Here is a 21,424-nt window from a genome sequence, read left to right on the forward strand (position 1 = left end):
TTCACCCCAAGTCACCTACAGATGCAGCTGCCAGCCTGGACTGGTGGCAGGGGCTCAGACCCTCAAAGCCTTCATTTAAAGTTCCAGGATGGCTGAATCAACTCTCATCTAGGAATAAAATCAAGCATCTTATAATCCAGAAGAAACATTTTTCCCCTGGCCAGCCCCTTCATATAAACAGGGCCCTCCTCGGGGCACCTGGGTGGCTCAGTTGGTTAAGCATCTGACTTCGGCTCAGGTCATGATCTCACGGTTCATGGGTTTGAGCCCCGTGTCGGGCTTTGTGCTGACAGCTCAGAGCCTGGAGCCTGTTTTGGATTGTGTGTCTCCCTCTCTCTGCCCCAACCCCACTCATGCTCTGTCTCTCTCTCTCTCAAAAATAAATAAACATTAAAAATGACAACAACAACAACAACAACAATAAACAGGGCCCTCCAGGATTGGGAAGTCTACAAGCACCCAACCAGTGTTTCTTGCAGATTGGGCCATCCCCATCTGACCCAACCAAGATGTAGGAGGAAAAACCAGGAGAATTCCTGGCCATCCCTGCACTGAGCAAGCAATAGATTAGCAGGCACATTAAATAGCAGAACTACAGTGTCAGGGACCATGGGCTTGCTGCCCAAAGGTGGTGGTCTCATGGGATTATCCTCTCTCCCTTTAGCTCCCGAGATCCTGGAGAGAGAAGCTTTGGAGTCTTGCCCAAGATTTTGCAAAAGGGCAAACGCCTGCATGTCCTTCTTTGGCCTGGATTTGTCCTCTCTGGAGTCGTGGGCCTGTTGGTGGATTTCTCCAGTAATGACATGCCAGCCTGTGCTGTGCAGTGTCTGTAGAGAAAGACAGTGGTAACCGCAGGCACACTTGGGATTCTTCCAGAGGATTTTAAAGCACCTTGTAAATAGAGGGGCTATGTCATGTGTCATCCAAAGTGAAATGCTTTTAACAGTGACCAGTATAGTGATGATATTCATAATTACACGAAGGCAAGAGGACTGTCCCAGGCAAACCAGGATATATGGTCGCCCTGCATGTTCACCCAAAGGCCGTGTCAGCGCACATGTCTTAGAGCTGTTTAGGCAGAGCTGGAGGTAAAGGAAGCCAAGGAGGCCCTGCCTCGTCTACTGTTTCTGCAGAACCTCGCACCTTTTGGTTGTCACCCTCCCTGTTGCCAACCATTTGGGCTTGGGCTTGGGCAGCTCATTTGCAGGTAAAGAAGACTCAGGGAATCAGGCAGGACTTTGGGATCGAGGTGAATCAAAGGTGTGCTGGGAGTCACCAACCATGCAAACAGGCATGAGCCCGACGTTGAAATCACACAAAAGGCCAGTAAACACCATCGACACTTGGGACATCACGCGTGCTGAAATTGTTAGGGCAGAGATACTCATTCCGGCTGACCTCAGTTATGTAACTGTGCCCTGATCGGCTCTGCCCAGCCAATGGCACCCAAATCTGCAGAGATAATACACTGTATCACCAAGAGTTCATCACCAAGAGATTCTCTGCTGGGGGTTCTAGAAGGAGATTGGGCACACAAAGTGGGGCTTGGTTTCTTCTCTGAACTCTCAAAAATGTGTCAACTCTTCAGTATCCTCACTAAGCACTCTACCCCCCAGTGCCTCTGGATTGGACAGCTGGCTACCGGAGAGAAAGTAGGGCATTATACAGGCAGGCAAGAGGCTTCTCCAACTTCCAAACTCCTCTGCTGCCTTCTCTGACGACTTCTTCTCCTTCCTCTCTCCTCTGCATCCTGAGGTCACATCTCACTCCCTTCTTGCTACAAAGTATTCCTTTTCTCATCGATCCCAGGTGGGGAGGACATGAGTGTAGGCCAGAGACTGACAGTGAAGGAATGTGGTTGGCTGAGCTCTCCCCATCACCCCGGAGAGCTTAGAGATCCAGGCTGGGCCACAGATTTCTCATTTGTCCATCCATCCCTCCATCCAGCCATCTGTTTGCCCTTCCAGCTATCCATCCATCCGGCAGACATTTATTAAAGTCCTACTCTGTGCTGGTCATGTACTGTAGGTGCTGGGAATATGGGTAAGAGTATTACTTGGATCCTGACCTCAAACCATTCATAATCTCGTGGGTAAACTAATATCAGGGCCCTTGTCTTTCAGAGGCACAAGGGAAGGGGTGTAGAGGACAGTGTGTAGACAAAGGACGAATGCTTAATTCTCTTTTTGTGAAGAAGGGCACTGGGGCAAGAAAATTTTTTCTTTTCTTTCTTTCTTTCTTTCTTCCTTTTTTTTTTTTTTTTTTTTTGAGAGAGAGAGAGAGAGAGAGAGGGCACTAGTGGGTCAGGGACAGAGGGAGAGGGAGGGAGAATCCCAAGCAGACTCCATGCCCAGTGTGCACCCAACGTGGGACTCAATCCTATGACTGTGAGGTCATGACCTGAGCCAAAATCAGGAGCTGGGCACTCAGCCAACTGAGCCACCCACATGCCCCGAGAAAGTTTTCTTAGAGCAAGTGAGATAGGAATGCAGTTCTGAGGGGCGCCTGGGTGGCTCAGCCGGTTAAGCTTCCGACTTCAGCTCAAGTCATGATCTCGAGGTCCGTGAGTTCGAGCCCCGTGTCGGGCCCTGGGCTGACGGCTCGGAGCCTGGCACCTGCTTCGGATTTTGTGTCTCCCTCGCTCTCTGCCCCTCTCCCTCTCACACTCTGTCTCTGTCTCTCTCTCTCAAAAACAGGTGAACATTAATAATAATCACACCTAATTATTGAGCACGGACTGCACGTCAGACCCTTTACACCATCGTCTCTTAATCTTCACGGTAACTGAAGACGTAAGGACTATTTCTTTAACATTCATTTTTTTTATTGTTACTTTAGAAAGAGAGTGTGCACAAGAGCAGGGGAAAAGGAGCAGAGGGGGAGAGGGAGAATCTTAAGCAGGCTCCACACTCAGTGGAGGCTCCAGCCCAAGACCCTGGGGTCACGACCTGAGCTGAATTCAAGCGTCAGATGCTCAACCGACCGAGCCTCCCAGGTGCCCCCCGTAAGGACTATTTTTACCCCCTCTTTTGCATGTGAGGTAACCACTTAGCAGCAACTAAGTTAAGAGGCTGTCGCTGTAATCTAGATCTGTTTTCTTCCTCCGTGACATGAGAGGGCAGACTACCCCCACGCTCTCAGAAGGTCCCCCTGGACTCCCCTGAGAGCAGAGGGGTGGACGTGTCCCTCTGGAGGAACTCAGGATAGTGGCAACATCAGCCCACTCCCAGGTCTCTGAAGTCTGAAGTTTATCATGAAAGTTTATTTAAATTTGCATTCTCCTTCACAAATCTCTGTTTTAATAAAAAGATAATGTTGGGGGCACCTGGGTGGCTCGGTCCGTTAAGCATCCGACTCCGGCTCAGATTATGATCTCACGGCTTGTGGGTTCAAGCCCCACATCAGGCTCTCCATTGTCAGAGTGGAGCCTGCTTCAGATCCTCTGGGCCTTTCTCTCTGCCCCTCCCCTGCTGGATCTCGCTCCCTCGCGTGCTCTCTCTCTCAATATAAATAAATAAACTTAAAAAAAAATGTTTTCTCAAAGATAATGTTGAAAATTATTGAACATTAAGAGAAAGGGGAGTTCTTGGGAAGTGTATCATTCTCATTGTGTCACTCCAGGAGCCCCTGGCAGGCCTCTGTGGACCCCTGGGACCAGTAAGGGACACCCATGCTCTTTGCAGTTCTGGATTTCCCTGGATCTTTCTGGATCTGGCTCTACACTGCTGAGCCTTGACAAAGCAAGTCAAAAAGGAGCTGTGGTGGGGCACCTGGCTGACTCGGTCAGTAGAACATGTAGCTCTTTTTTTTTTAAAGCTTTTTAAAAATATATATTTATTTTTGAGAGAGAGAGAGAGGGAGAGAGAGAGAGAGAGAGAGAGCAAGCAGAGGAAGGGCAGGGAAAGAGGGAGAAAGTATCCCAAGCAGGGTCCGCCTGTCAGCATAGAGCCTGACTTGAGGCTCAAACTCATGAACCGTGAGATCATGACCTGAGCTGAAATCAAGAGTAGGGCACTTAACCCACTGAGCCACCCAGGTGCCCCAAGCACACAACTCTTGATCTTGGGATCATGAGTTTGAGCCCCACATTGGATGTAGAGATTACTTTAAAAAGGGGGTGCTGTGGAATGAGGTCTGGCTGTCCTGACCTGGGCTCTCTGCCTCTGTATTCATGTTTCCCAAGGAGGAGCCCTTCGAATCTCTCAGGGTTTGCAAGAGAAATGAGCCTGATGGCCAAAGGCAAAAGACCAAAAAGTCTGCAAGAGAATGTCATGAAGATAAAGTGCTTGGAGGCGAGAAAAAGGGAAATCCATCTGGAAAGGATTAGAGGGGATATTACAGAGGGCTCCCGCTTAGGAAATTTGTTCTGATTTTCAAGCTGACATTAACACTGTGAAGCACAAAGAATGTTACAGGGGATGGCGTGCCTGGGTGGCTCAGTCGGTTCAACATCTGACTCTTGATTTTGGCTCAGGTCGTGATCTCACGGTTTGTGGGATCGAGTCCCTGGTCAGGCTCTGCACTGATAGCACATGGCCTGCTTGGGATTTTCTCTCTGCCCCTCCCAAACTTGCACTCTCTCTCTCTTTTTTTTTTTTTTTTTTTTTTTTTTTAATTTATTTTTGGGACAGAGAGAGACAGAGCATGAACAGGGGAGGGGCAGAGAGAGAGGGAGACACAGAATCGGAAACAGGCTCCAGGCTCCGAGCCATCAGCCCAGAGCCTGACGCGGGGCTCGAACTCACGGACCGCGAGATCGTGACCTGGCTGAAGTCGGACGCTTAACCGACTACGCCACCCAGGCGCCCCACACTCTCTCTCTCTTAAAATAAATAAATAAACGTTAAGAATGTTCCAGGGAAGCTTGGAAGGTGATTCAGAAACTTTTTCAGGGGAGGCTCAGTGTCAGGTCCTCAAGAGTAAATAAATGTGGAACAGGCTGAAAAACTTATAAAATTAAGTGCGGGCAGGGACAAACAGGAGGGGCTGAGAGGGAAAAGGGAAAGAGGGCTCCCAGTGCCCCTGTGCAGGCTACTGCTATCCTGAGTCTGACAGGCTCTAGGGAGAAGTGCAGCCATGGCCTGGGCTGAAGGCTACCGAGAAGTTTCTCTGAAAGACTCCGCTCCAATCACCAGCTGTCCTTTGCTCCTGATCAGTTTTGTTTTCCCCTTTCTTTAAAACCTGTTTTCACTGTTATCCTGTCTGGAACCACTTCAGCTGCTCCAGCCCTCTCTATGGTTATCTGGCCAGACAGCAGTGATTTAAAACAGTAAAGTAGATTGGAAATAACCAGACTTTAGGCAATACCTTTGACTGCTCTGTTCCATCAGGATCAATACGAAATTAGACTCTGAAACAGAAGAAAGGATTGGCTAACTTTTGGAGTCATCAGTCGAAAGACAAGTTCAAGGGGCGCCTGCCTGAGTGGATCAGTCAGTTAAGTGTCGGACTCTCGGTTTAGGCTGGGGTCAGGATCTCATGGTTCATACGTTTGTGGGTCCGAGTCCTGCATCGAGCCCCATGCTCAGAGCATGGAGTCTGCTTGGGATTTTCTCTCTCTCTCTGTCCCTCCCACCACCCCCCTCAAAATAAATAAATAAACTTTAAAAACAAGGACAAGCTCAAGAGACACAGAGTTTACTAGACAAGAAGGTCTCAGAGGAAAGGTATTGTAGCTTATTCTCCTTTTTAGCTCACTCAGTGCCTTACATGGAGCAAATGCTTTTAATATTTTATGAATGCATGCACCAAGTAAATTCACTTCATAGTTTGGAAGGTAAGAACCAGGAGCAAGGCTGCCATCTGCTGGTGAATTTGTGAAAGACACTTATCAGGGGCCTTTGTAACCTAAGTGGCCCTTTATTCTGTAACCTTAAGAAAACCTCCACCCTGGGGGTGCCTGGCTGGCTCAGTCCCTAGAGGCTGTGACCCTTGATCTCAGGGTGGTGAGTTCAAGCCCCACATTTGTCATGGAGCCTACTCACAAGAAGTTAAAAGAAAACCCCCAACAATCCTTTTCTCACCAACATCGCCTGATACTTAAATTCTTCTGCCTCTCACTCAAGACATCTTAGCTTCCTAGTAGAGAAACCAAAAATATCCTGAGACGCTAGTCAGAGAAAAAAGCCTTTGCAGGTAGAGGAAGCTATTTTGCAACTCAGGACACTTCTCTCCATTGGCAAACGTTCACTCTCCAAGATGCATTTCCCCATCACCCATCCAGATGTGTAAGCACCAGTGCTGGCCAAGGTGCCAGGAGTATATAAATCAGGACTTTACAGGAAGAGGTGAGACGAAGTGTGCACCTGCGTGTGGTATGGGAGACTGCACAGGCCAAGAGCATTGGGAGCTCGGGACAGGAAGACTCCACTGCAGCAGTCAGGAAGGCTTTACAGGAGCTGAACATATGGTAGTGAACTCGGCCATCAAGGGCGGCTAGGCCCTTGACCTGTAAAGATGGAAGGTGTTCCAGTTATCTATTGCTGCGTAACAAATCACCCCAAACTGAGTAGCTCAAAGCAACAACAGTTATTTTTACCTCTCATGGTTCTGGGTTTTACTGAGCTCAGTCACATAGCTTTTGCTCCGGATCTCTCATGTGATTGCAATCCGATGATAGCTGGCCAGAGTCATCATGGAGACTTCCTTCTTCACATGGCTGGCAACAGATGCATCTGTCTTGTTACAGTTAGCCTACAGAAGCCCTGCCTGTAGGCAATCCATGAGGTCAGGACTGTCTCACAGCATGGCAACCGCATAAGGGCAAGCATCCCCAGAGGGAACCCGGAGGAAGTTGCCTTGCCTTCTGTAACCTAGCCTCCGAAGGCACATAGCAGAACTTCCCCCCCCCCCCCCCCCCGTACTCTTCCAGTTGAGACAGTCACAAGGCCCCACCCACTTTCAAGGAAAGGGGACGTGGACCCCTCCTCTTGATGTGTGAGTGGCAAATTTCTGGAGGAGCAGGTAGGATAGGAAACATTATCGAGGCCCTTTTTGGGAAGCACACTTTGCCACAAGCAGGATGGTCATTCCAGGTGGATACCTGCATTGGCGGCACCTGAGGAGATGCATTTTTCTCAGAGGGAAGGCAATTTCTAGAGCCTGGGCATTGCTAAGAGAAAACATGAGGTTTTGGAAATATTCACTGTACCATCTTTACTAAGAATCATGAAACTCGTTTCTCCGAAAAGGAGACTCAGAGAAAGGGGGAGATGTACACTGAACTCTCAAGGTGGGGGTGGCAGGAGGCTGAGACGGATGGCCAGCTCCAGCTGCCCAAGACAGTGCAGTGGTGGTCATTGAGGGAGCCCACTGTGTGAGGTTCTATCAAGACCGATTCTTAGAAGGGTAAAAACGTTCTGGTGTCACTATAAGAAGCGGCCGGGAATCCCCAGAGGGTATGTCCAAGCGAAGTCTTTGAGAGCAGCGGTGGGCAGGGCCAAAACCAGAAAGTAACAATTAATAGGAAGCTATAGCGTGGCCAGAGAGATAAGATGTGCACACGTCAGCATGGTAGCTATCAGTTTTGGTGCGATACAGAAGCAGGGAGCAGTCCTCATGCCAGAACAGGAGCTAGGTCAGAGATAAAATACAGCCCTATGGTTATAAAGCAGGTTGACACTGAGTTGAATAGGGAGTGAGATCAAGGACCACAGCAGAGCTTGAGGGCCCAAGGCCTTTGGTGGGACCAGGGCCCGAATGCTCCGAACACTGTGTCAACCACCAGCCTTATAGGGAAAGATGGACGAACGTGGTTTAAAGGCTGGATGAGCCAGGAATGGTGAGATTCAGGCTTGGCTGTCTGGGAATTAGGGGGTTTGTTCACCTAGCAGCTGCTGGATGTCTCATAATGTGCTTCTAGTGACACAGTGTCTGGGCCCTGAGACCTGAAGGGGAGGGAGACTTTGGCTTTTGCATATTCCATGACCTGACCATATCAATAATCACATTCAATCTAAATGGTATAAACACCTCATTTAAAGGCAGGGATTGTCAGATTGGACTTTCTGAAGATTTTATTCATTTATTTTTGAAGGAATCTCTCTATCCAGTGTGGGGCTTGAACTGACGACCCCCAAATCAAGAGTCATATGTTCTCTGACTGAGCCAGCCAGGCAGCTCCAAGATTGGATTTTTTTAAAAGTAAGACTCAACTATCTGCTATCTACAAGAAATTAACTTTAAACATAAAAACATAAGGGCTCCTGGGTGACTCAGTTGGTTAAGCATCCAACTTAACTCAGGTCATGATCTCATGGTCCGTGAGTTCAAGCCCCACATAGGGCTCTGTGCTGACAGCTCAGAGCCTGAGCTTGCTTCGTATTGTGTCTCCCTCTCTCTGCCCTCTGCTCACACACTCTCTCTCTCTCTCTCAAAAGTAAATAAACATTAAAAAAATTTTTAATTCATATAAAAACATTAATAAAAGAATAAGAAAAAATACTATGCTAACACTAATCAAATAAAGTTAGAGTCGCTATATTAATACCAGACAAATTGATTTCAGAGAAAAGAATATTATCAGAGATAAAGAGAATCATTTCATAAAGACAGAACAAACACTTCCTCAAGAGGGTGTAATGCTCCTAAATGTTGGTGCACCTTAACCACCAAACAGAGGAAGGAGCTTGTACTCCCTGGGAAATGAACAAAACCAAACAAAAAATATCAAACTTAAGTTTCCACTGCTATTTTATACAAAAGTTACAGAGAACAGTCAAATTTTATGTAACATATAAAGAAGGAGCAGTGGCGCCTGGGTGGCTCAATTGGTTAAGCATCTGACTTTTGGTTTCAGCTCAGGTCATGATCTCACGGGTCGTGAGTTCAAGTTCAGAGTCAGACTCCATACTGACACACGGGGCCTGCCTGGGATTCTGTCTCCTCTCTCTGACCCTCCCCCACTTGTTCTCTCTCTCTCTCTCTCTCTCTCTCTCAAAATGAATAAACAAACTTTTAAAAATAAATGAATAAAATAAAGAAGCAGAAAACTGTGACCCATAACCATAAGAAACCTTTGGTTGACCTAGTTATGGGAATTAGCAGACAATGACTTTAAAATTACTATCATCAATGTGTTGAAGAATTTAAAGGAAGAAAAATAGATAGGATGAGTGAAGAGATAGGTTATTTCAAGAGAAACAGAAATTCCAAGAAAGAGCTAAATGCAAATTGTAGAATTGAAAAATACAGTATCTGAAAATAAAAATGTACTAGATGGGCTTAACAACAAATTGGACACTGCAGAAGAAAAAAATTAGTGATTTGAATAAAGGCCAATTGAAATACCCAAATTAAAGCAAAAAAAGAAAAAAATGTTTGGAAATCATTAAGAGAGCATTCACAAACTGTAGGACAATAGCAAGTTGTCTAATATATATATGATTGGAGTTCTCTAAGGAGAGGAAAGAAACAGTGGGTAGAACAAAATACTTAAAGAAACAGTGAATGAATTTTTTAAAAGTTTATTTATTTGCAGAGAGAGAGCAAGTGCGTGCATGTGTGCTTGAGCAGGGGAGGGGCAGAGAGAGAGGGAATCCCAAGTGGGCTCCTTCCCATGAACCATGAGGTCAAGAGCCAAAATTAAGATTCAGAGGCTTAACCAACTGAGCCACGCAGGCGCCGCAAAATAGCATATGAGATTTTGATAAAAAAATACGAATCCACAAGTCCAAGATGTGTAACTAAGCACAAGCAGGATAAATACAAAGAAAACCATACTCGGCACATCAAATTGCCAAAAAACAAAGATAAAGAGAAAAATCTTAAAAACAACCACAGCAGGGCAAAAATAATTCATTGCACCAGTGGGAGCAATGAAAAATATGAAAGCTGTTTTTCATCAGAGAGAATACCATTCACTGGTAAATAAACAAAATGTGCTATATTCATACAATGAAGTACTATTCAACAATAAAAAGAAATGAGCTACTTATATATACTAAAATATGAATGAACTTGGGGGCACCTGGGTGGCTCAGTCGGTTGAGTGTCTGACTTCGGCTAAAGTCATGATCTCAAGGTTCATGAGTTTGAGCCCCACATGGGGCTCTGTGCTGACAGCATGGGGCCTGCTTCTGCTCCTCTGTCTCCCTCTCTCTGCCCCTCCCCCCTCTCAAAAATAAACATTAAAAAAAATAAAATGTGAGTGAACTTTAAAAACATTCTACGTGAAAAGGGACAAGATGCAAAAGACCACATATTATATGATACCATTTAATGTCTAGAAAAGGCAAGTCTGTGGAGACAGAAGGTACATTAGTGGTTGCTTGTGGTTCGAATAAGAACTAGGACTGACTACAAACGGGTTCATAGGAGGATTGCTTTGGGGTGTTGGAAATGTTCTAAAATGAGACTGTGGTGATAGTTACACAATTCTTTAAATTTACTAAAAATCATTGAACTGTACGCTTACACAGTGTGGATTTTATGATGTAAATTCTATCTCAATAGAGCTATTGAAAAGGTAGTAAAAGAGAGAAGCCACAAATTTGAAAAGGATAAACGAAAAGCATATAACTGAAGTCGGATTGTTAGCCACAATATGTAAAGAGTAATTATAAATCAAGGAAAAAAGATGAACAATATAATTGAAAAAAGATTAGGAGATGGGAATAGAAGGCAATCTTAACGACCAATAAACATATGAAAAAGTACTCAATCTTATGAATGGTTGGTGAAATGCAAATTAAAATCATAATGATCAGGGCATCTGGGTGGCTCAGTCATTAAGTGGTTAAACCTCCATCTCTTCATTTCAGCTCAGGTTATGTTCCCAGGGTTGTGGGCCTGATTCCTGTGTCATTAAGATTCTTTCTCTCCCTCTCCCTCTGCCCCTCCCCTGTTGGCTCTCTCTCTCTCTCTCTCAAAATTAAATTAAATTAAATTTAAAAAATCAAATCAAATCAAATCACAATGACCTACAATCTTGCATTTCTCTGGTTGTCCAAAACCAAAAACAAAATCTAACAATCCCAGTGTTACCATAAATGTGGTAAACTTAAAGACATCCAGACCGTCAACCATGTGGGTAGATTCCTGAAGACACACAAATGTGCACAATAAGACGTGTAGAAGAATTTCTGTAGCAATAAAACTGTGCTATAGTGGCAAAAAGCTGGAAATAAGATAATTGCTAAGTTGTAGTATAGTGGCACAATGGAAAATTACACAGCAGTGGAAATGAATAAATTAAAGCTATATGAATTAATGTAGATGAACCTTATGATGTAACGTTGTGTCAAAAGAAAAGTTGTAGAAGAATGTGCATAGTAGGACTCCATTCATATAATCAAAATATGCAATGCACACATAGTGTTTGATGTGTTAAAAGTATAAAGATACGCACAGAAATGATTAACAGCAAGTTCAGAATAGTATTTCCTCTGTGGAGAGAGAGAAATACCATAGAGGAGGAGATGAAATTATATTTGTACTGCTTTCTTTCTTAAACCGTATGGTATTTATGGATGGGATGGTTAAATTTTATATGTCAACTTGACTGGACCGTGGGGTCCCCAGGTATATGGCCAATATTATTCTGGGTGTTTCTGTGAGGGTGTTTTTGGAGGAGATTAACATTTAAATCAGTAGACTTCAGTAAATCAAATTGCCTTTCCTAATGTAGGTGGGCCTCATCCAATCAGTTGACCCTCCCTAGAATAAAAGAACATTCCTCCTTCCCGATTGCCTTTGAACCAGGACATCAGTTTCTTCCTGGGTCTCAAGCCTACTGGCCTTTGGACTAGTATACCATCAGCTCACCTGGTTCTCAGGCCTTCAAACTTAGATTGGAAGTAAACCATTGGCTCTCCTGGGTCTCCAGCTTACCAACCCGCTCTGCAGATCTTAGGACTCGTCAGCCTCCATAAGTGCCTGAGCCAGTTCCTTAGAATGAATGAATGAATGAATGAATGAATGAATGAATATCCTATTGGTACTGTTTCTCTAGGGAAACTCGACTACAACAGGTATGTTTGTTAAACTATTTTCCATACATCTATTATGTCTAAAATATTTCATAATAAAAATTTAAATAAATAAATAAATAAATAATAAAGAATGAGTTGTTAAGATGTCAGGTGCTATAGAGGTCAAGTAACATGAGAACTGGAAAACACCCATTAGACTTAGCTTTTGAAGCCGATGATTGCCTTTGCTGGAGCGGTTTGGGCACTGTGTTCAGAGTGGAGGTCTGACAATGACGGGTGTTGGAGAGACAAGGAGTACACGCACCCTATGAAGTGAAGGACAGCACTGGGCCTGTTGCTGGATGGGGGTGCAGGGTAGAGGAAGGGGTTTGGGAACGAGTGACTTCACTTCTCCTTGGGGTTGCCATACTAATTCTGTTGGAATTCTCAGCGTGCTGGTGCTCCTTTGGTTCCTGTGACTATTCCAGTAAAGATTCTGGAAGACTTGGATTTCGTCTCTAGGGTGTCCAAACTGATTTCTAAAATAACTTAACCACAGATGCAAATATCCTAGATGTCAGCTTTCTTAGCAGTGGTTTTCCAAAGAGCGTAATACTAAGCTCTTTCCATGGAAAGAAAGACATTAAAGCCATGATTATCACACTGTTAGCCCCAGGTCTAAGTGGGGGAATGTCAGACTCACAATAAATTAAGCTAAAAGTTCAGGAAGGCTCTGCACTGGAATAAGAAAGAGAGAGAGGGAGAGGTTTTTCTTTTCTATTTTCCTTTTTTTTTTTTTTTTCCCCTTGTTGAGTGGTTGAATTTGGCTAATGGAGTGTTGCTAATGGTTTCCGAATTTAGGTTCTCAGGGATCTGCAGCAGGGAGTTGTTCCAAGCCACAGGGGCTGAAGGGATACGCTAGTCTGTCTCACTCCTCCCAGAAACTCAGTCTGGGTTTTACTCTAATTTCTTGGTTTCATCAGAGGAGCTCCAGATGAGGAGAGATTCTGCCCTGGGGTATTTCTCCCTACCCCTCCCAGACAGATTGCAAGCTTTTTCCAATACTCCATTCTCCCCGGGGCTTTCCCTGGTTGCTGCGTAGAGAAACCCGCCAGCAGGGGTCAGAAGTGTCTCACATCTGGCCTGGAGCCACTGGCCACATGTGCTGTTTGTCCTGGCATCGCCCGGGTTCATGGGGAACTGGAGAACACCTTCTTGCTAATGCCTTGGCATCACTGTGAGCGTCACCGGCTCACGGTTCCTTTCCCTGAATGTGTAGTATGATGGGGAAATGGAAGGTATGTTCATTCAAAGACTGAAGTGGGTGTGGGGGTATAATCCAGACATCAGCAATGCCAATTCACCATCTGGTTTTCTACCAGGTTTTTATGTGTATTGGCACGTGCCATGCACTCTGTAGGTCTGGATGTCAGAGGACGTGTGGCTCGGGTCTGCCTTGTTGAAATTTTCTCAGATTCCTGGGGTGTCTGGATTTGCTCCGCACCCAGGCGCTCCATGAGCTCTCCCACGGCTTAGAGGAAAGTTTGTGCGCGGCTCCTACGATGCCTGCCCAGGCCACGCCTCCACGCATGCTCAGTTTGGACTGGAAGTCTCCCAGGGCAGCCGTCTCCAGAACGAATGTCTGAGCGGCCCAAGCCACACAAGAGCAAGTTCTGCTCTCGTTTTCAGACTCTTCCTAATCCTTGGCCCCACTGCAAGTCTACTCCCCAGCTCCAGTTCTCTTTGACTCCTCTGGTTCACATTGCCGTTCCGCTGCCAGGATAGCTAAAGGGATCCCACTGGAGGTGTCTGTCTCCCTCCTTGCTCCTTGGTCTCCCCCACCCCTAAGTGGTAGGGGTGGGAGCAGCCAGAGAACCAACGGGGGCCTATGGGACAGGTATACAGAACTCTGGGCTGGAAGGGGTTCCAGTCTGTAGCTGAGATTCTCAGGGACCCAGCACCTTCCAGGCAGTTTCCATGTGCTGTCGTGACAGGCAGAAGCCATCCCTTTCCACCTGCCAAAAGGAGGACGTCTGCAAAGCCTGGGCACCTGGCCTGCTATCCCAGGAGTAGAGTTACAGCAGCTGATCTAGGCAACAGGTGTAGCCTGCATGGTACAGCTGCTGCTGGGCACATCTGTACAGATGGGGGAGGGCTGCACCAGCAGGGCCCATCAGTCATTCCTTCTCACACTCCCCAGAGCTGAGGGGGATGTGCAGAAAGGACCAGGGCTGAGAGAAATGTGGGAAAACTGGGGTGAGCATTCACAGAGCACTAATTTTCCCGAGATCCCAGAGTAGGACCCCTTGCCAGGTTGCCCCAAAGTCAGCGCAGCTTGTCCCAGCAGCTTGAGAGTCAGAGCCCTGAGCCCTCCTCCTTTGTCTTGCTGCCCAGTGCCTTGGCTTGCAGCTAGCTCCTCTCCCTTCCAGGCTGGCTCAGCTCAGGCATTTGCAGGCTGGAGCTCAGGATCCTGGCCTGCAGTGGCTCTCCCAGAAAACTGGGAGGGACGGACTTGAAAGAGTGGCTCTTTATATATGCAGATGATCTCTTGCCATTTTAGTTCCTCAAACCACAGAAGCAATTAAAGGGAAAGGGGCACATTTGGGGGCTCTGGGTCTGTGTCAGGCACTGGGTCCAATGCTTTACCTACATCATCTCATCAAATCCTACCCCAAACCCTGCCAGGTATATATTGTCAGGATCATTTCTGTTTCACAGAAAGAAACCAAGGTTATGGTCACAGTGAATACAGTGAATCTGACACTCGATTGCAGCCCTCACTCCAAAGCTTGTACTCTGTCCATTGTACACACTGCCTGAAACCTCCCAGTTCCTGGGGAATCCCGCATCAGGCCCCAACCCTCTTCCCTGTGTAGGGAAATCCCTGCCTATCCCCAACTCATCCATTTCTGCTTAGTGCAGCTAAAGTCACCTCTACAACCTCAATCGCCAGGTTCGTTTGACAACTCACAGCCATCCAACACCTCCAGTCACCCCACTGCCACCCAAGTGGATGCTCTTGTCAATGGCTTCTCACACCTAATTCCCTTCTCTTGGTCTAGCCCTGCTCCCCCTCAAGCCCTATCATGGGCCTGAAAACCTTTCGCCTCTATCTACCACTTTTCAGTGGTCCAACTCGACACCATTTTTTCCCCTCTCAAGACACTTCTTTTCTTAGTATTTTAAGAAGATTTATTGACACGGGGCGCCTGGGTGGCTCAGTTGGTTGGTTGTCTGACTTCGGCTCAGGTCATGATCTCATGGGTTGTAAGTTCAAGCCCCGCATCGGACTCTGCGCTGACAGCTCAGAGCCTGGAGCCTGTTTCAGATTCCGTGTCTCCCTTTCTCTCTGCCCCTTCCCTGCCCGCATGTGCTCTCTCTCTCTATCTCTCAAAAATAAGTAAACACTAAAAGAAATTTTTTTAAAAGAATATTTATTGATAGAAGAAAATGTTCACAGAATATATTAGGAATACCTTACCATTTCTTTTTTTTAACGTTTATTTATTTTTGAGACAGGGAGAGACAGAGCATGAACGGAGGAGGGTCAGAGAGAGAGGGAGACACAGAATCCGAAACAGGCTCCAGGCTCTGAGTTGTCAGCACACAGCCCGACGCGGGTCTCGAACTCACAAACCGCGAGATCATGACCTGAGCCGAAGTCGGACGCTTAACCGAGTGAGCCATCCAGGTGCCCCAATACCTTACCATTTTATTTGTCATTGTATAAGTCATACATGGATGCATGTTCCTTGTAAGAATAACCACAGCAATTCAAGCATACAGAAAAAATTAATGACTCCCCTGATGACTCTCCCAGAAGTAACCACTGACATCAGTTTAGAGTGTCTCTCCAGACTTACCAAAAAAAAAGTGTATTTGCATACAGGTTTATGTACGCATAGAAATATATAGTTTTGTGAGGCATCTCTTGACGTAGATCATATTATGCAAATTGTTTTGCAACTTCTATTTCTCTTAATACTCAATATGAAGATTCTAGGACTATGTCGTACACCTTACATAGTTTGTATATAAGTTCTGGGTGAAGACATACCATTCTTTACTGAGGCCTTAAGAATCTAGCTTGGGGTGTGCCTGGCTGGCTCATTTGGTAGAGCATGAGACTCCTGATCTCAGGGTCATGAGTTCAAGCCGCATGTTGGGGGTAGAGTTTACTTAAAAAAATAAAAAATAAAACTTAAAAATAAAAAGAGTCTAGCTTAGGCTCTGTTCCTTGTCCAATGCATAAAACCAGCTACATAATTTCCGGAGTCCAGTGCAAAATAAAAATGTGGGCTCCTGTATTTAAAAAAATTATTGAGAGGGGCGCCAGGGTGGCTCAGTCAGTTGAGCGTCCGACTCTTGATTTTGGTTCAGGTCATGAGCTCATGGTTCGGTTTGTGGGTTTGAGCGCTACTTGGGATTCTCTCTTGCTCCCTCCCTCTCTCTCTGCTTCTCCCCCACTTGTGTGCCCTCTCTCTCTCTCTCAAAATAAATAAACATAAATAAATAAATAAATAAATAAATAAATAATAAAAATTTAAACACTGCAACAGGAAAGCATTAAACCAAACAGAGGGTCCTTCTAAGCCTGGGGTCCTGTGTAACTGCACAAGTCACATGCCCATGAGGTTGGCCTACCCATGGGCTCTAGGCATGGGTAGTGCCTTGAGGCACTTACGAGCTGTAAGACCCACGCACTATATTGACCTCACTTGCTTCACCTATAAAATACAAACAAAAATGGGCTCTACAGAGACTGGCTGTCTCCTAGATGCCTTGAGTCATTGCATCCCCTGTTTTGAAAATGGACATTCCTGCTTCAGCCTCCACATTGGCTCTTGTCCCTCGATTCTGCACCCAGCCTTCCCCAGCTGCATTCTCTGTTCCAAGGCCAGCATGCTGGGCATTCCAGCTCTCACAAAAGCAAACCCCCAGGGTGTGTGTCTGCCAATTGGCATTGTTCTGGGGGCACCCACAAAACAGCAGGGGGCCAGACAATGACATCCTTGTGCCTTGGGTAGAAAGTCTCTCCAGAGATAAGAGAGCACTGAACTATCAACCAAGAGACCGGTTTCAGTGCCAGCCGTGCCACTAAATTGGCTGTGTGTTCTCAATGGGCAAGTTGCTTAACAAGTTGGCACCTTAGCTTCTTTATCTCTTAAAGGAGAGGGTGGGATTAGATAGTCTTTAAGACCACTCCCAGTTCTGAAAGTCTGTATTTAAATGACTCTAAGAGAGAGAAAAAAAAAAAATGACTCTAAGAGACTATATGGTAAACAACATTGCTTGGGCATTTACCATACACCATTTGCAAGCTCATTTAGTGCTGATAACAAGCCTATGAGGCAGGCACTTTTTTTTACATTTTACAGATGAGGGAGTTGGGACTCAGATTAAAACATATACTGAAAAAAAAATGAAGGAAAAAAAACATACTGAAAGAGGAAAGTTTGGGGGTGATGGAAACGTTCTAGAACTTGGTTGTAGTGATGGCTGCACAACTGTCGATTTACTAGAAATCATAGAATTGTACACTTACAATGGGTGAACTTCACAATCATTATACCTCAAAAAAGCTGTTAGGGAGAAAGAAAGAAAGAAAGAAAGAAAGAAAGAAAGAAAGAAAGAAAGAAAGAAAGAAAGAAAGAAAGAAAGGAAGGAAGGAAGGAAGGAAGGAAGGAAGGAAGGAAGGAAGGAAGGAAGGAAGGAAGGAAGGAAGAAAGAAAGAAAGAAAGAAAGAAAGAAAGGTAGGAAGGAAGGAAGGAAGGAAGGAAGGAAGGAAGGAAGAAAGAAAGAAAGAAAGAAAGAAAGAAAGAAAGAAAGAAAGAAAGAAAGAAAGAAAGAAAGAAAAAGAAAGAAAGAAAGAAAAAGAAAGAGAGGAGGAAATGTACTGAGGCTAGTAAATGACGGAGCCCACACTGCCCACACTACCACCCAGAGACTCCCTTTCTCTGCAGATACAGAGCACTCGAAAGCATGGACTCAGGAGCCTGGCTGCCAGTTCAGACCATGGCTCTGGCACTTACGAGCTGTAAGACCCACGCGTGATATTGACCTCACTTGCTTCGCCTATAAAATACAAACAAAAATGGTGCCTGTTTCAAGCGGTTGTTGTGAGGCTTAAATGGATTAATGTATATGAAGTGCTTGCAATTGCAGCCAAGTGCTACAGAAGGTATGGACTGTTACCGGCTCCAGGATTGCTACAGCCAGAGCCAGCCTTCTTAAAGGGGACTGCTTCTCCTTGCCAACCCTTTCTCTGTCCTCCTGGCCCCTTAAAGAGACACTTCTTTTGAAAAGCCATCTTGGGAAAAACACTGTGATGAATTTCAGTACGTCTCACTTCCTGGTAACAAAGAAAGGGAGAAGCAGCATCTTCCCGATAAGGCAGTGACTCGCTCCGTCTCGTAAAACATTCATTACTGTGCCAGCTTTTCCCACAGACTGTTTCTCCCAGGTCCTCCTCAGCTCAAACAATCAACACAGAGCGCCCTTCTTAAAGGGGGTCCTGAGGCCAGTCATGAGGCCTGAGTGGCCACAGACGGGGACAACTGCTTTGCCCACACTCCACCCCATCTCACCGTCACGCAGCCCCTCACGGGTTAATGAATCAAGCTAGAAAGGGCAAGGGTTATTAGTGGACAGTCAGCTCTCTACCACTTAAAAATGAGTTTTCAAGCCCTGAGCCCATAACCAGAGGGCATGTGACTGGGGTGGGGAAGAGGATGGGCTGGGGATGTGGGCTGATGCTTTCCGTCTGATTATCACACTTCTGCTTATATTTGCACAGCATTTTATAGCCACTTTCTCTTCCATTATCTCACTGACTACTCACCTAAGCCTTGGTGGGTGATGATTGTTGTCCCCTGGGTGTCAACATCCCTTTTTAGTGATGAGCACATGGAGGTGACGCCCTTCAGCAAGCCGCTGAACCAAAGCGCGGACTCAGGTCTCCTGATACCATGCCCAGTGTTTTTCCACTGTGCTGAGGAGGAGGAAGTCAGAGACTCCCTCGGACTCCACCTCAGAAGCTCTAATGGCATTTACTAAATGGCCAAGAAAATAAAGCAATGTGCTGTCTTCATATCCCCACCAAGGGCCTTACAACTTCTCTGGAAACCCTGAACAAGAGAGCCCAGAGGTAAAGGCAGTTCCTCCGTGGGTCACATGGAACGTGAGAGCTCTGACTCTGTTCAAATCCCCGAGGTCCCCCATCAGATAACCCTAGTGGTGAAACAAATGAGCATTGGTCCATAGACCTCAGTGTGCCAGGAAAACAGGCAGAGCCCCCAAAGAAATCAGGCTGGACCTGGAAATGTCACTTGCTATGTGCTTCCTGAGGCTCCCAAAGCCCTCATCTCAACTCAAGCCAGGTCTGAGACTCCATAAGGGTGACAACAGGCTCCTGGGTTGGTTTTTTAAAACCCATTTGTCACATTGCATTAATCCTCTTGTTAACAATCTTCTGCCCTGAAGCAGGATTGAGTCTAAGCTGTGCAAGGAGTCGGGGGCAAAGGGAGTGGTTGGGTTTTAAGAAGTCTCAATAAGGTCAGCAGGGCCAGGAGGCCACTTTCTTCATGAGCCAGTAGGGGGGAAGGGGAACACTTGCTGAGCAAGGGTCCCTGGCAGGGAGCCTGAATCTTCTTCAATTACCAACCCTTTCCCTCCCCAGCACCCCTGTTGTTGTCTCCACCCTCCACAACCAGGCCCTTGCCTTTACTTCTTATTGATTTTCATATTTAAGGAAAATCCATTTGCTTGATTCAGAGCAACTGAGTCATCACTGTGTTCAGAGGAAAATCGCTCACAGAGTAGACACTTGGCAGAAGCCACTTGCGGGATGGGCGGGGACTCTGCTTACACCCCAACAGCGCTTTGTCCAGAGTTGCTTCTGGCTTCTCTCTTGCTCTGTCCTGGCCACCTTCTCTCCCAGGAGCCTTCACATCCACTGCCCGTCACCCCAACCAGACTGGCCTGTTTGTTCTCTGCCTTCCAACCTGTCCACATGCTATTATGTTTATCTGCTGGAGGTTTATGATTGGGACATTTGGAGCAGGGTCAGAGAGGACTTGTAGGATCAGCCATCCACAAATGGTGGGGGGGAGCTATTAATCATATGCACCAATGGGAGAAATTAAACTCTTACAAATCATGGCTTTGGCCCTCTTTATCTTTCTGGGTAGTGCCCAAGGAACAGCATCATTCCAGCGTTACCCATGTGGGTGAGGGCCCCCGTGTCTCACCTCAGGATGGGTCAGGGGCAATTCACTCTCTGATACTGGTTTGTATGACTGTTGTGTAATCTTGGTCCCTGGGCCTAGGAGGGCCAAGGAGCTCAGCCAATCCACCCTATGAGCCCTCAAGAAGGGACAGTGCTGTTTTTTTTAATGATTTTTTTTAACATTTATTAATTTTTGAGAGATAGAGACATAGAGCAGGAGCAGAGAGAAAGGGCAGAGAGAGAGAGAGGGAGACACAGAATCCTAAGCAGGCTCCAGGCTCTGGGCTGTTAGCACAGAGCCCCACACAGGGCTTGAACCCAGGAGTGAGATCATGACCCAGGCGCCCCAGAGACAGTGCTGCTTCTTTTTTTTTTTTTTTAATTTTTTTTTTAACATTTATTTATTTTTGAGACAGAGAGAGACAGGGCATGAACGGGGGAGGGGCAGAGAGAGAGAGGGAGACACAGAATCGGAAGCAGGCTCCAGGCTCTGGGCCATCAGCCCAGAGCCTGACGCAGGGCTCGAACTCACGATCAATTGATCGTGACCTGAGCTGAAGTCAGACGCTCGACCGACTGAGTCACCCAGGCGCCCCAAGACAGTACTGCTTCTTAAAGCACCAGGCTCCCCTTTGCAGGCAGAGGGGACTGCGCAAAGAAAGGAAGAATTCCAGGTAGCACATCGTTGAATGTCAAATGGATGCAAGGTTGTAGGACTCAGACTCAATAATGCATGGTGAGTGGTGTCCCAGACTCTTTTAAGCGGGCCACCCGTGTTTATTGCACTTAATCCTCCCAACAATCTTATGAGATAGTAACAATTATTATCCCATTTACAGACGACGAAATCGGGGCAGTCAGAGGTTCAAGAATTCGTTCAAATTCCCACAGCTAGTAAGCAGTAGATCCAGGATTTGAGCCCAGACAAGTCTGCCTTAGGAGCCCATACTTTTAGCCATGACACCCTCATCTCAGGTGCCCCTCAGAGACAGCCCCCTCCCCCCGCAAAAGACAATTCATTCCTTTCATGTCAAAATCTTTCCCCCTGATCGGATGGGAACTTCAATGTCACTGCTAGTTCATTGTCTAGTGCTCCTTCATCCTCCCTTGTGTCCACATGCACTGCGGCCTGCTTGGCTGGATAGGGCCCCAGGCAAAACTCAAGGGTTCTCATCCTGACTCTGCTCAGCTCCCTACTGGTTGATACTTCAGAGACCTCCCAGGGAGTTGACCTTTCTGCTTTCTATCCTTCAGCCCCTCAAGACCCCGGAAATCAATCAGTCCTCAT

The sequence above is a fragment of the Neofelis nebulosa genome, chromosome 15 (genome assembly GCF_028018385.1).
Source record: "Neofelis nebulosa isolate mNeoNeb1 chromosome 15, mNeoNeb1.pri, whole genome shotgun sequence".
In the NCBI taxonomy this organism is placed as follows: Eukaryota; Metazoa; Chordata; class Mammalia; order Carnivora; family Felidae; genus Neofelis; species Neofelis nebulosa.